Here is a 14,732-nt window from a genome sequence, read left to right as displayed (position 1 = left end):
GCCAACAGGGCCCTGTAAGAGAAATAGAAAAATAGAGACAACAAGTCACAGTTATACTATGGTTAGACATGTAGTGATTACAAACCTTCACATTAAACACTGCCTTTTTACAATACCTTCCTGGACGCCGGGCCACCTTTAGTGGTCAGCAGAAGGTGGGCCAGTGCCTAACCATTTCTGGGGCCTTCGGGCCTCGGATCTTGGATTATTTTCCCCTAACCTAACCTCTCCCTTCGTCCACACAGACGTTGGTATCTCGTATATGTCCCCTTCTACGTCTTTTCTAACACCTACCATTCGTTTTTCTTGCAAAACAGCCCACATTGGCACAACCCATGGCCTTTAAGCCCTCTTTTTATAATTTTATACATCACTTTGGATATTATTTTGGTCCATTTCTGTGTTTATCTTTGAAGCGGCCAGTTGTGCGATGGACAGTGCACAACCAGACTCAGACCTCAGGTTTGGGTCTTGGATTATATTTTCCCCTTACCAGCCCGTGCCTCGTTCTCTGGACTTTATTGATGACATTGGAGTGTTCCTGGTAGTGTTTGTGAGTGCATGTATAGAGTTATAAAAATTAAATAAATTTTAAAATTAAAAACAACAAGGTTGATAGCAGAAAAATGACTCATGACGCATCAAAACATGCTGATTGGTGTTTGAGAGTGTGGGAGGGGCCACGCCCGCGTCGTGGGTTGTGTCTAAGAATGGTCTCATCTGAAGCTATCACATACAACATGCAGTGCTTTTATGTAAAATTAATTGTTCTTCTTCACCCAGAATGGTTGTCAGTGGCAGCCCTATGAACCACAAGTAGGAAAATTATGAAATTTGACAAACTTTTAGTGATGGTCATGAATACCAATTTGACCAAATTTTGAGTCTCTAGAACCAACTCTATAGCGTCACCACCAGTTCAAAAATTCAACATTAAAATGGTTATAACTTTTGAACCCTTAGATCTTGAAAAATTAAACTTAATACACCTGAATCCACTCATTATGATGATAGCAATCAATATCGTACATTAAGACTCCGCCCATTACAGTAGTGGCCATTTTGAAAAGTACAGTAATCAGTTTTTTTGCTACTCCTCCTTCAAATTTTGTCAAATTTTGTCCAAACACTTGCTCAAATGATCTTTGGACTGAGCTGCACAGACATGACTGAACAGAATTTCATCCCATACTGGTTAAAAAAAAGTCATGATGTTGCAAACTTAACGAGGTTGACCCAAAATTGATTCAGAGGCTGTATCTCAGCCAAAGTTTAATCAATCGAAACGGAAATTGGTACGCTTCATCGAAACCATGATCTGAGTGTCCATGCCAAAGTTGGGAACAGCGCCACCTACAGGTCATGAGATCTGGTAAAAATGGCTATTTTGGCCAATAACTTTTGAACAGTTTGTCAGAAAATCATAAATGTGGTATCAATGCATTCCTTGTGTCATGTTGAATCCGCAGATACCGATTATTACAGATACCAAAATTTAGTATGGATCATCAACACCATGTCCTGAAGGTACATGAGAAGTTTGAACAGAGCGCCACCTAGTTTTCCAGAAATATACGTTTTTTTTGCCAAACGCTTAAAACTTTTGAAATCATAGTTAAAAATTTGATTGCTTTATGTCATTATATTTGTTGGTTTATGCACTTGAACTATGGACCTTCTGCATCTTAGTAAAAACACAACTTCACAGTGGCGCAATGAGATGAGTGACAGGCTTCTGACACAGAGATAGTGGGTTCGAGCCCCATGTTATACAACTTTAGATGATTGTGTAATTTGGAGCCAATTGCTGCAGTTATACCTTCAACAACTTAAGTCTCTGTAAAATTAAGCAAACCACAGTGTATGAGTATAAAGCAAATGCTGAGTAAAGCAAGAGGCTATAACTTTGAAGATTGTTTAATCAAATCCAATGTGTAGCAATCGTTAAAACATGTGAATTGTGCAATGTTCAAAAGATTCCTAGAAAAATAATAGATTAAAAAGTTGGCCGAGATAACGTTTAAGTTGGCTTGTGAAAGTTTGGACCTGAAAGTTTGAAGAAGGTTGAAGTAGTTTGAAGTTTAAAGTAGTTTTCAGGATTGTAATTCCATTGAAATGGTGGTAGTGTTTTTTTTTTTTTTTTTTTTTAATGAATGGCAAATATTGATTTAAGTCATGTTTTCTAAAGCTATTGAAATTAGGTTAATTTTGTCCATTATGTTCTGAAATGCTACTGATTTATTTATTTTTATGGCAAAGCTTTGTTAAATGTTGTTTCATGTCGTTTTTTTCTTCAATTTTATTAAAGCAAATGTGTCAATTCTTGGAATATGTGACCTTTATTGCATGGGCTTATCTTACATTTGGAAAGTTGCGTGCATTCTTCTAGCCATTCTTAACTAGGCACTAAGTTTAGTTTCACAAACCATACTGGGAAAAGCAAGTAGTGTAACCATAAGTGTCATTGTGAATAACTAAAGAAACGGTTAGTATTCTTATCTATATAGATTTAAATATGCAACAATAGTGCTTTAAAATCACTTCTTAAAAGGCCCACTCTAATTTGCTTACTTTATCCAATGTGCTCAAAGGTATTTAAACTAAAAATAACTTATTTTTAATTCACATTTTTATCACCTCTCACAATATTGTTTCTAGGCAGCATTAAAAAAACATAATTGTACAAGACATTATCAAAGGTGACTGTCAAAGTAATGTACTTATAGCAAAAATATAGGTTACAGTTGCATATGGCAGTCAACCCATGTAATTCCAATTTCTTTTCCCTGAGATAACATGTATGAATTTATAAGGATATTAAACAATCTTTATCAATTACGTCAAAAAAATATATCAAAGTCCATACAAAAAACTTGATTATTCATCAGGTCACAATTGTGACCATTAGCAGAACAAAGAGAGGCTAGGTATATGGTGTTAATGGATTTATAAACTGACAAACTTCTACAGTTTAAAGACCAGGTTCAATAATTGTTTTAAGCTTTAGTTAATAGTGTTGTATTACATTAAAGGCACACTATGCAAAATTTCCATTTGTGAAACAGTGACCCAAGGAGTCGCTGTGGAGTACTTGTATTTTTTCTGAGCATTAACTTCCACGGATTAATTGTTCACCACAGGACAAGTTATATGTGCTAACAAAGTTAATAGGGTCAATTTTGATTTCATGTCAACTTTAAAACAGAGTTGGCATCATCTCTTCACAGAAGTTAGCATCATCTGAAATCCTCATACGAAGCTGGATCCAAATTGGAGATGACATAATATCTAATATGCCCATGACAATTTAGAAACTGAAAATAGAACATAAAAATATGTATTAGATCTAATATAACAAAATGACAAAATTATAAAATGCATTGCGTGAATTCTTGTTTAAAGAGATGTGTTTAATCTACAGTTAAACTAGGAATGTTTGTCAGAATAGTGAACATTATCAGGAAACCTGTTCCAGACTTTAGGACCCACATGCAAAAACAAAACATTCTCTCCTTTAGTGCAGTTCAATATCCTAAGTAGTACCAAAAGTCCAGAATTGTAAGATTCCTACAAGAACCTGTTAATCTTAATAAATAGAGATGAGGAACATCAGTACAAAATCAGTTAAATAGACTAAATCTAAACCATTTAGAACCTTTAGATTATGACAAAACTTCGTAATCAATACAGAACTTAAGTAATAATTGTAAAAATGAAAATATGTTGTAATATAATATTTTATTAATCTATACACTGCATCTTGGACTAACTTTATTTATTAAAGGTGCAGGACAACCACCTAACAGTGAATCACAATAATATAAACTAAACTCATTAAACATAACATGCTGTCCATTTAAATACTAAGGCTGCGTTCCAAACCGCATACTTCCCTACTATATAGTATGGGAAAAAGAGTAGGCGAGCAAAAAAGTATGTATGAATCCAAAAGAGTAGGCGAGAATTACCTGGGTGACGTACTAATTATCGCGAGATTCGGACTTAAGTGCGTTCGAATATGCCTACTTTCCTACTATATAGTAGGCGAAAACAGTACGTGAAGGAAGCAGTACGTTCGAAACATCAGTATTCATAAAAGAGTAGGAGAGAAGCTCCCGGATGGCTTACTGCTTCCGGCCCGATTTTTGAGTGCTGTCCGATGCATACTCTTCTATCCCAGAAGGCCACGCGAGAGCATACGTCTTTATCAAACATCACGGAGATTGCGACGCCGGGGGTTTTCAAATGTGAGTAAACACGGTTCCTTATGTGTTAAACTACTTTAGAGTAGATGTTTTAACTGTTGATGGTGTAAAGTAGTTAGACAGTATAGTATAGTTGTGATTTTGCTGTAAAAACATGTTTTGTATAGCTAGCTAACAGGGGAGCTCTAAGCACACGTAACGTCTCTAAAGTGGATTTACATAACATCTTAAACACGCTTATTTAAAATGTCTATTTACATCTGAAAGGAAAATATTGTAAGTATTGACATATTGCAGATGAGCTCATCACAACATGAAAAAGACATCTGAGTGATGTATGTGTGGCATTATTATAGGATAACGTTAATTCACTGTTGTCAACACTGTTGACATTAGACACATGTTCTGTAAATAAGGTAAATAAACAAATCTATAAAGTAACTAATCGTGTTTTTATTCAGACTGGTGTGAGCACTGAGGATGAGGAGCCCAGAGCTGAATCCTGGAAACGGTGCCATGGATGAGACGCTCCATCTCTCCATCTGCCCTTATCGCCTCAGATTGTGAAGCGCAGCGCAGAACCGGCACGAAGGCACGGTCACCTCTGGTGAATTCATCAGAATAAAGCCGCAGAATGGGAACCGCTGTGTTGAGATGGCAGTATGTGGGGTTCAGCGCCTGTAAATACATGCTTGTAGTTTGAATAAAGATTTGTTTCATGTGTTGTTGACTTGTATATGCATTTGTTTATTGTGTGATGGTTACTTTTATTTGTTCTTTTACTCATTTATTCATGTTTCTTATTGTTGTCAGTATATAAAATATATATATTTAATGTATGCATTAATTCATTGCTTGACTGACAATTGAGATGTTCGCGTGTATTCATGCATAACTCATATGACAAAAATTACATTTTGCTTGTTTTATTAAATTATATCATTTTTAGTATATAAAAAAGTAATATAATTAAGTATTGGTTAGCATTTAATATTATTTTGTTTAAGTTTTGGGGTAGGCTAACAATGCAATTCATTCTGAGGTAATATATTAATTTTTAAGGAGCGATACTTACATTTTTCGAGTATCAAATCAACAGTTTTCTCCACAGGAGATCTTCGAGCAGCGGCCCGTCTCCTTGTGCAGACATTACAAACACAGAGGAAAACTGTTCTAGGTTGTGCTGCCGAGTTACTGATGTTATGAAGTGTTAGTACACCTGTCGCTCATATCATTTAAACTTATTACATAAAGATCATAGAAAGATACCATAGTTGTTTCTAACAATGAACAATCATAATGACAAAACAGAAAACATAAGGATTATTGGTTTGTGTACATCATAATATGATATATACACAGGAAAAAAGAACAATAACAAGGCTAAATATCTTTAAATAGTTCTTCATAATACATTAAAAATTGTTTTGTTGTTATAAGTCTGAGGGATGAAACGAGAGGTAAATTCATCATGAAAAGAGGAAAAGTTAAAGGAGAAACTTTTTGGGTATAAAATAAAGAAATTAACAACATATTCAAGAGATGTCGATTTTGGGGTTTCTTAAAAAAAATCGTTATAAGGATAAAACTGTGGGTCACATTAGTAGGGTTTAAAATATAACAACTTAAATCAACCCTAAATGTATTCACAAAATAAATTGGCAGCTGTTTCTTCAACAATACCACAAAATGAGCAAGTTTCATCAATATCAAGATATTTACAGATAGATGAATTAAATGTGTCGTTCATCTTTTAAGTTGTTGCGCTTGTGATAACGTCATAGGTCACATGATAACGTCAACATGGCGGATGATGTCCGGATCGCATTCATACTCAACAAGGTTTGGTTACTATAAAGTACCTACTCTTTTAGCGCTCGTTAAGTAAGTACTCATTGAAATTAAGTACCTACTCATTGAGTATGCGGTTTGGAACGCAGCCTAAATCTTCATTTTGAGTTGATTCTCATTTGAACTATGGAACTTCTACATCTATGGAAACACATGTCTTCCCAGGGGCTCAATGAGATGAGTGACAGGCATATGACCCAGAGAGTGTGGGTTCAAGTCCTTTGTCTTACAACTTTATAAAGTTGTGTCATTTCAATTCCTTTATCATGCTGAAAAGCATTGTACTATTCTTTCTTCCTATTAAATATAACGTGTATTTCATTTATATGCAAAGTCTTTATTTAGAGTTCATTCTCTTTTTAACTACTGAACCTTAGCAGCTGGATGAACTCATTTCGTCAGTGAGGTAAGAAGTTAATAAGTAAGAATACTTTGGTTATTAAAGTTTCTTTAAAAGTTTTGAAAGCAAAGTATTTTTAAGTACTTTTTGAACCCATGGAACCATTGAAGGCTTGGCCCCGTAAGGCTGCTTGCAGCTTTAATTATTATTATTATTATTATTCCGCAAATGGGAGTCTATGGCAGCCCTATGAACCGTAAGTAGGAAAATTATGAAATTTGGCATGGTTATAGGGATGGTCATGAAAAGTAATTGAGCCAAATTTTGAGTCTCTAGAACCAACTCTACAGCGCCACCACCAGTTCAAAAATGCAACATTGAAATGGTTATAACTTTTGAACCCTTTGATCTAGAGACATGAAACTTAGTCCACCTGATTCCAGTCATCATGCTGATCACAACCAATGCCTTACATTAAGACCCCGCCCATGACAGTAGAGGCCATTTTGAAAAGTATAGTATTCAATTTTTTTGCTACTCCTCCTTCAAATTTTGTCCAATTTTCTCCAAACATGTGCTCAAATGATCTTTGGACTGAGCCGCATAAAAGTACTGTTCCCGATTTTTTTGATATACTGGAAAAAAAAAGTTATGGTGTCGCAAACTGAACGAGGTCCATCTTAACTTGGCTAAGAGGCTGTATCTCGGCCAAACTTTGATCAATCGAAAAGAAAATTGGTCAACTTCATCAGAACCATGATCTGAGTGTCCATGCCAATGTTGGGAACAGCGCCACCTACAGGTCATGAGATCTGGTAAAAATGGCTATTTTGGCCAATAACTTTTGAACAGTTTGTCAGAAAATCATAAATGTGGTATCAATGCATTCCTTGTGTCATTTCGAATCCGCAGATACCGATCTTTACAGATACCAAAATTTAGTATGGATCATCAACACCATGTCCTGAAGGTACATGAGAAGTTTGAACAGAGCGCCACCCAGTGTTCCAGAGATATACGTTTTTTTTGCCAAAACGCTTATAACTTTTGAAATCATAGTTAAAAATTTGATTGCTTTGTCATTATATTTCTTGGTTTATGCACTTGAACTATGGACCTTCTGCATCTTAGCAAAAACAGAACTTGGGTTCGAGCCCCATGTTATACAACTTTAGATGATTGTGTAATTTGGAGCCAATTGCTGCAGTTCTACCTTCAACAACTTAAGTCTCTGTAAAATTAAGCAAACCACAGTGTATGAGTATAAAGCAAATGCTGAGCAAAGCAAAAGGCTATAACTTTGAAGATTGTTTAATCAAATCCAATGTGTAGCAAGCGTTAAAACATGTGAATTGTGCAATGTTCAAAAGATTCCTAGTAAAAAACTAGATTGAAAAGTTTGTCGAGATAACGTTTAAGTTGGCTTGTGAAAGTTTGGACCAGAAAGTTTGAAGAAGGTTAAAGTATTTTGAAGTAGTTTAAAGTTTTAAATAGTTTATAGTTAAAAAAGAAGATTAGTTAGAAAGAAAAAAGAAAGAATAGTTAGAAGGAAAGAAAGAAATATTTGTAAGAAATATAGATTAGTTATAGATAGATTGGTCCCTGGAAGTGTGAGGACGCTGGCGCAATTCTGGCTGCCGCTTCTCCTTCAGCGCGTTAAGTTGTTTATTTTATGGTGCTGTTGATTGATTTTATCGGCTGATGTTACCTGCTGCTAATATGCGGCCTTGCTGGTTTTTATTTGTTTTTATACTGGCATTTTTTGGAGTTTACGGCAAGATTTATTTCGACCTCCCGGACTGCACTATGCTGAAATACTCTGCCATGGAACTTTTACAGCTTGGTCATCTTGCGCCCCCTGCGACTGGTGTTTGGGAAAAACTGCGATCGCTACAAATTCTCCGTCGGCCTAAATACGTTCATCGTGGCTCCCGCCCGAATTTGCATTCAAGCGGAGACGGTATTAACTCAGTTTGGTCGCAAAGTCGTTGGATCGCCGCTATTTACCTATCCGTCATGTCTGCCCTGCTAACTTCTCCCACCTCCAGAAGTCTACTCCATCCAGCTGTGGTGTCCGCCTTGACACAATCAGGTTTGCACATCTGAACACTCCCTCTATAAATAATAAAGCGGCTATACTCTGTGACATTGTTTTGGACAAAAAACTGGACTTTTTCTGGCTGTGTGAAACGTGGCATCAGCCAAATGACTATTTCAATCTAAATATGTGTGCTCTGCCTGGCTACACTTATCTTGACCGGCCGCGCTACACCGGTAGAGGTGGCGGTCTTGCTGTCATCTACAGATCTGATGTTGCAGTTACTGAGGTTTCATTGCCATGCTTTTCATCATTTGAATGCTTGGCCTTTAAGCTGACTGGTCTCTCATCAGTTATTGTGTTAAACATCTATCGTACTCCCAAGCTTAACTCTGACTTTTTTTCTGAATTTACTGAGTGTTTGAGACTTGCCAGTGCACTCTGTCCAGTTACTTTTAACTGGTGATTTTAATATTCATGTTGACAATATGGCTTGCAATAATGCTATGGGTTTCATGGATACACTAGAATGTTTTAACTTCACACAGCATGTTAACTTTTCGACACACAAACACGGTCATATATTAGATCTGATTTGCACTTCAGGAGTAGGCCTACTTATTGAACAACTTGAGTGTACTGAGGTATGTATAAGTGATCACAAGCTCCTCACGTTCAATTTAACTCTTTCTTCTTTGCAGACAGTGAAAGAACGTGTTATTTGTTTTAGGAAAATCAGTGAGATGGATTTTGATCTGCTTAGTCATACTATGGGTGATTTACCAGTTGCGGCCTCTATTGATCAGTATAATGCTGCTTTCACATCTATTCTGGAGGAGTTTGCCCCTTTGAAAAAACGTGTTTCTTTTAATATACATCTGAGTTGCGCAAATTGAAGGTGATAGGCAGGCAGTTGGAACGAAAATATAAAAAATCTGGCCTAACAGTTCATAGATCAATGTTTGATCAGCATCAGATTGAGTATTATAATGCTCTCAAAGCTGCAAAAGTGGCATATTATTCTACTATCATTAGTAGTAACATCTCAAATCCCAGAGTTCTCTTTAGAACAGTCAACAATCTAATTAAATCTCCCAGTGGCTTTAACTGTTCTACCAACGAGCAGTGTAGTGCATTTCTCAACTACTTTTCATCTAAGATTGAGAATATTTATAACGCCATTGCCTGTGAGGATGCTTCTGAGTTTGTTGAGGTGCATTCTCCTAATCTTTCTGGTCATGCTTTTTCAAGTTTTCGTTCTGTTGATTTTGATTTTATTTCTAAACTTGTTTTGTCAATGAATTCTACAACTTGCATACTTGATCCCCTACCTACAACTATTCTGAAAAACTGTCTGCCTGTCATTGTGCCCCACATCACTGCTATTGTAAATGCTTCACTCAATACAGGGAATGTCTCTTCTGCTCTAAAAATGGCTGCAGTTACGCCAGTTCTTAAAAAGCCTGGGAGTGATATCACCGATATGTCAAATTATCGACCCATCTCCAATTTACCTTTCCTGGTAAAAGTGCTTGAGCGTGTGGTTGTTGGCCAACTCCATACTCATCTCTGTACGAATAGCCTATTAGAAACTTTTCAATCCGGGTTTAGATCAGGACACAGTACAGAGACTGCTCTAGTCAGGGTCCTGAACGACCTCCTCGTTATAGCCGACTCTGGGGCTTGTGGCATTCTGGTTTTGTTAGACCTTAATGCTGCATTCGATACCAAATCCCACAGCATATTATTGGACAGATTGCATACGTGGATAGGTCTGTCTGGAACTGTGTTAAACTGGTTTAAATCCTACCTCTCAGATCGTTCACAATTTGTCTGCCTGGGTTCTAAGAGATCTCAGACTGTGCCCCTGAGTCAGGGTGTCCCTCAGGGGTCAGTTTTGGGTCCTGTTTTATTTAGTGTTTATATGTTGCCTCTTGGGCAGATCATTCAGAAGTATGGCCTGAGCTATCACTGTTATGCAGATGACACGCAGATTTATATCAGCTCTCAGCCCGATCTTAATTCTGCCTCTTCTAAACTTTCTGACTGTCTGTTGGAAATTAAAGCGTGGATGAAACTCAACTTTCTAAAACTAAACTGCTCCAAAACTGAAATCTTATTAATTGGCACTCCAATTAATGTCAGTAAATGTAAGGAGTTTAAACTTTCAGTACACAATACGCAATTGTCCCCTTCTGGTCAGGTGCGTAACTTAGGGTTGATTTTTGATGCCCAGCTAACTTTTAATTCACATTTTAAAAACATAACGAAGGTTGCTTTTTTCCACCTGAGGAACATTGCACGTATTAGACCATTTCTCTCTAGGCCTGATGCTGAGAAGCTTATCCATGCCTTCATCACATCAAGGCTTGATTATTGTAACTTTCTTTTTGCGGGTCTACCAGCAAATTCTATTAGGAGGTTGCAATATATTCAGAACTCTGCCGCACGTGTTTTGACTCGTACATCCTCACGCCATCACATTACACCCGTGCTCCAGCAACTGCATTGGCTTCCAGTTCAGTCACGTATTGATTTTAAAATTCTTATTTTAACCTATAAAGCAGTACATGGGTTGGCTCCAGATTACATCTGTGACTTGGTTACTCCATCCATTCCCGTACGCTCTCTCCACTCTGCTGGCTCTATTTCTCTGTGTCAGCCTCGTTGTAAATTAAAAACCATGGGGGGGGGGGGCCTTTTTCTATAACGCACCAAAGTTATGGAACACACTACCCACATCTATTAGGGATGCTGTCTCTGTGGGTTGTTTTAAGAAACTTCTTAAAACACATCTTTTTGGTAAAGCTTTTAATTTATAATTGTATTATTTTTATGTATGTTGATCCTTTTATATATATATTTTTTTATTTTCCTGTTTGATTATTTTGTTCTGTTCATGTTGTAGCGCTTTGAGACTGAGAAAGGCGCATTACAAATAAAATGTATTATTATTATTATTGAATGGTAGTTTAATTGAGTCTAGGGCTTCAGTCAGTTTCGATTTGAGTTTTTGTGCACTACTGGGCCACCGTAGCCTTGGCTCAATTTGAACATTCTGCAATGAAAGTCTATGGGATTTTCAAGGTTTTTAATATTAATTTAAGAAATCTGAAAGTCAAATTAGTTAGAAAAGATATGGCAACTCGAGTCAGAACAGTCTGAGTGTCTAATCCGAGTTTGGAGTATGTAGAGTTAAAGCTCAAGGAGGAGTTTGAGTCAGCCATTTTATGTTAAGAAGAAAAAGAAGTTTAAATAGTATTTCAGTAAGTTCAGTAACTCACAAGCCAACTTAATAAATCATGTATCCAAACAAGCCAAACAACCATAAGGGCTTGGCCCCGTAAGGCTGCTTGCAGCTTTAATTACAATACAGATTGTATCAATGCAGCTTCACAATAATAACGTGAAAATAATACAACAAAGTTTATTTCTAGAAGAAAACTACATCATCGTCCACCTTAAGTGAGGCGGATCAATAATATTGGCGAATATTAAATGTCCCCAACTAAGCAAGCCAAAAGCCAAGGCGACAGTGGCAAGGAACCAAAACTCCATCAGTGACAGAATGGAGAAAAAACCTTGGGAGAACCCAGGCTCAGTCGGGGGGCCAGTTCTCCTCTGGCCAACGAGTGAACAGTGTCTGTTTATGATCCAGGCAGCATTACAGGTCAGAGGTCAGATTGGAACAGAACATTATATTATGCAGTTCATCTGGTTGGAAGTCGGAGTCATCCCGCCGGTATAGAGACGAGATTGTTGAGGATCAGTGCCGATGGCTGTCGTGTCGATGAGGCCTTCACAGGGCTGATGAAGGATGCGTCATGGATGGGGCCAGGTGCAGGTCCACCATCTGATCTGGATACGGCCGGGAACCGGCTGACTTCAGTAACAGGGAAGGGACTGGTTGACACTTCAGGACTGCGTTGTCGTCGTCTCCAGGCGAAGGTCCTTCATCAGATCTGGATACGGCCTGGATCCGGCGGACTGCGGCAAACCTCAGATAAACAGAGAGACTAGTATTAGCGTAGACGCCATCCTTATGATGAAACGAGTACATCAGGAAATATGGGGGGTGTTCCCGGTTCCGGCTGACCTAAACTATGCAGCCTAACATTGAATTATAGAAGTCTATAGTGTGTTATGTGTATGTTAAGCCAAAGAGATGTGTTTTTAGTCTAGATTTGAACTGACAGACTGTGTCTGCTTCCCAGAAAATGTTAGGAAGACTGTTCCAAAGTTTTGGTGCTAAATAGGAAAAGAATCTACCGCCAGCAGTCGATTTTGATATTCTAGGTATTATCAACTGGCCAGAATTTTGAGATCAACTGGCCAGAATTTTGAGATCGCAATAGACGTGAAGGACTATAATGCGTTAAGAGCACACCCAGGTTCCTAACCGACGACGAGGACTTGACAGAGCAGCCATCAAGTGTTAGACAGTATTCTATGTTATTACGTGAGGAAGTTTTTTGTCCAATAATTAGAATCTCTGTTTTTCCAGAATTTAGTAGTAGGAAATTACTAGTCATCCAATTTTTTATATCAGCTATGCATTCCGTTAATTTGGTGAATTGGTAAGTTTTGTCAGGGCTTAAAGAAATATAGAGCTGAGTATCGTCGGCATAACAGTGAAAACTGTACATGCTACCATTAGGAGATATTATTAGGAAGCATGGCATTAGAGTGAACAGCAGCGGTCCTAGTACTGAGCCTTGTGGTACGCCATACTGAACTTGTGACCGATAAGACATCTCTTCATTTACTGCTACAAACTGATAACGGTCAGATAAGTATGATTTAAACCATGCTAGTGCAATTCCACTAATGCCAACATAATGTTCGAGTCTATTTAAAAGAATGTGGTTGATAGTGTCAAATGCAGCACTAAGCACTAAAAAGGAACATAGTTGTGAAAAAACTGCCTTTTCTTGTACCTTTGACAGAAAAGGTTGATTCGAGGTCGGCCTGTAATTGACTAAATCTGTAGGATCAAGTTGCGTTTCTTTAACAAGCGGATTAATCATAGCCAGCTTAAAAGTTTTTGGTATGTATCATAATGACAAAAATGAATTAATGATATTAAGAAGAGGATCTATGACCTCTGGAAGCATCTCTTTCAATAGTTTAGTCGGTATAGGGTCTAGCATACATGTTGTCGATTTAGATGATTTAACGAGTTTAGAAAATTCTTCCTCTCCTATAGCAATGAATGAATCGAATTTTTGTCTGATGCGATACTGTAGTAGACGGTTGCATAATTATAATTTTTTCCCTGATATTATCAATCTTGTAAGTAAAGAAGTTCATAAAGTCATTACTGCTGTGCCGCTTGAAAATTTCTGGGCTTGAAGCTTTATTTTCTTTATTTAGTCACTGTTTCGAATAAATACCTAGGGTTTTGTTTATTTTCTTCTAATAGGGTTGAAAAATAAGCAGATCTAGCAGCTTTTAAAGCCTCTCTGTAAGCAATCGAGCTCTCCTTCAATGAAATCCGAAATACCTCTAGTTTAGTTTTCTTCCAGTTTCGCTCCATTTTTCTGGCTGTTCTCTTAAGGGCCCGGCAGTGCTCGTTGTACCACGGCGTTGGACTATTTTCTTTAATCTTCTTTAAGCGCAACGGAGCAACTGTGTCTAAAGTGCTGGAAAGGAGAGAGTTAAAAGTTTCTGTCGCAATATCGAGTTCTTCTAAGCTATCTGGGATGCTGAGATGATGAAACTGATTAGGAATATTATTGATTTAGCAATCTTTAGTGGCAGAAGTGATAGGTCTAACATATTTGTAACACTGAGTCGGCTTTGCAGCCTTGGCTAAATGAAGTTTACATGAGACTAGATAATGATCTAAGATTTCGTCGCTCTGCTGCAGAATTTCAACAGCATCAACATCTATTCCATGTGATAATATTAAATCTAGAGTATGATTACGACAATGAGTAGGTCCCGACACGTGTTGTCTGACTCCAATAGAGCTAAGAATGTCTTTAAATGCCAATCTCAATGCATCTTTTTCATTATCTACATGTATATTAAAATCACCAACAATTAGGACTTTATCTCCAGCCAGTACTAACTCTGATAGAAAGTCAGCAAATTATTTGATAAAGTCTGTATGGTGCCCTGGTGGCCTGTATACAGTAGCCAGCACAAATCTCAAACGGGATTTATCATTTACACTATATATTTTTACATGAAGCACCAACACTTCTAAAGAATTATATTTGAAACTAGACTAATTTTGAAAGTATTACTATAAATTACAGCAACACCTCCCCCTTTGCCTTTCAGACGAGGTTCA

This window comes from Siphateles boraxobius, unplaced genomic scaffold, assembly GCF_051911475.1.
Source record: "Siphateles boraxobius isolate OS27281-9 unplaced genomic scaffold, OSU_SipBor_1 61, whole genome shotgun sequence".
Taxonomy (NCBI): Eukaryota; Metazoa; Chordata; class Actinopteri; order Cypriniformes; family Leuciscidae; genus Siphateles; species Siphateles boraxobius.
Note: the sequence above shows the minus strand (reverse complement) of the source record.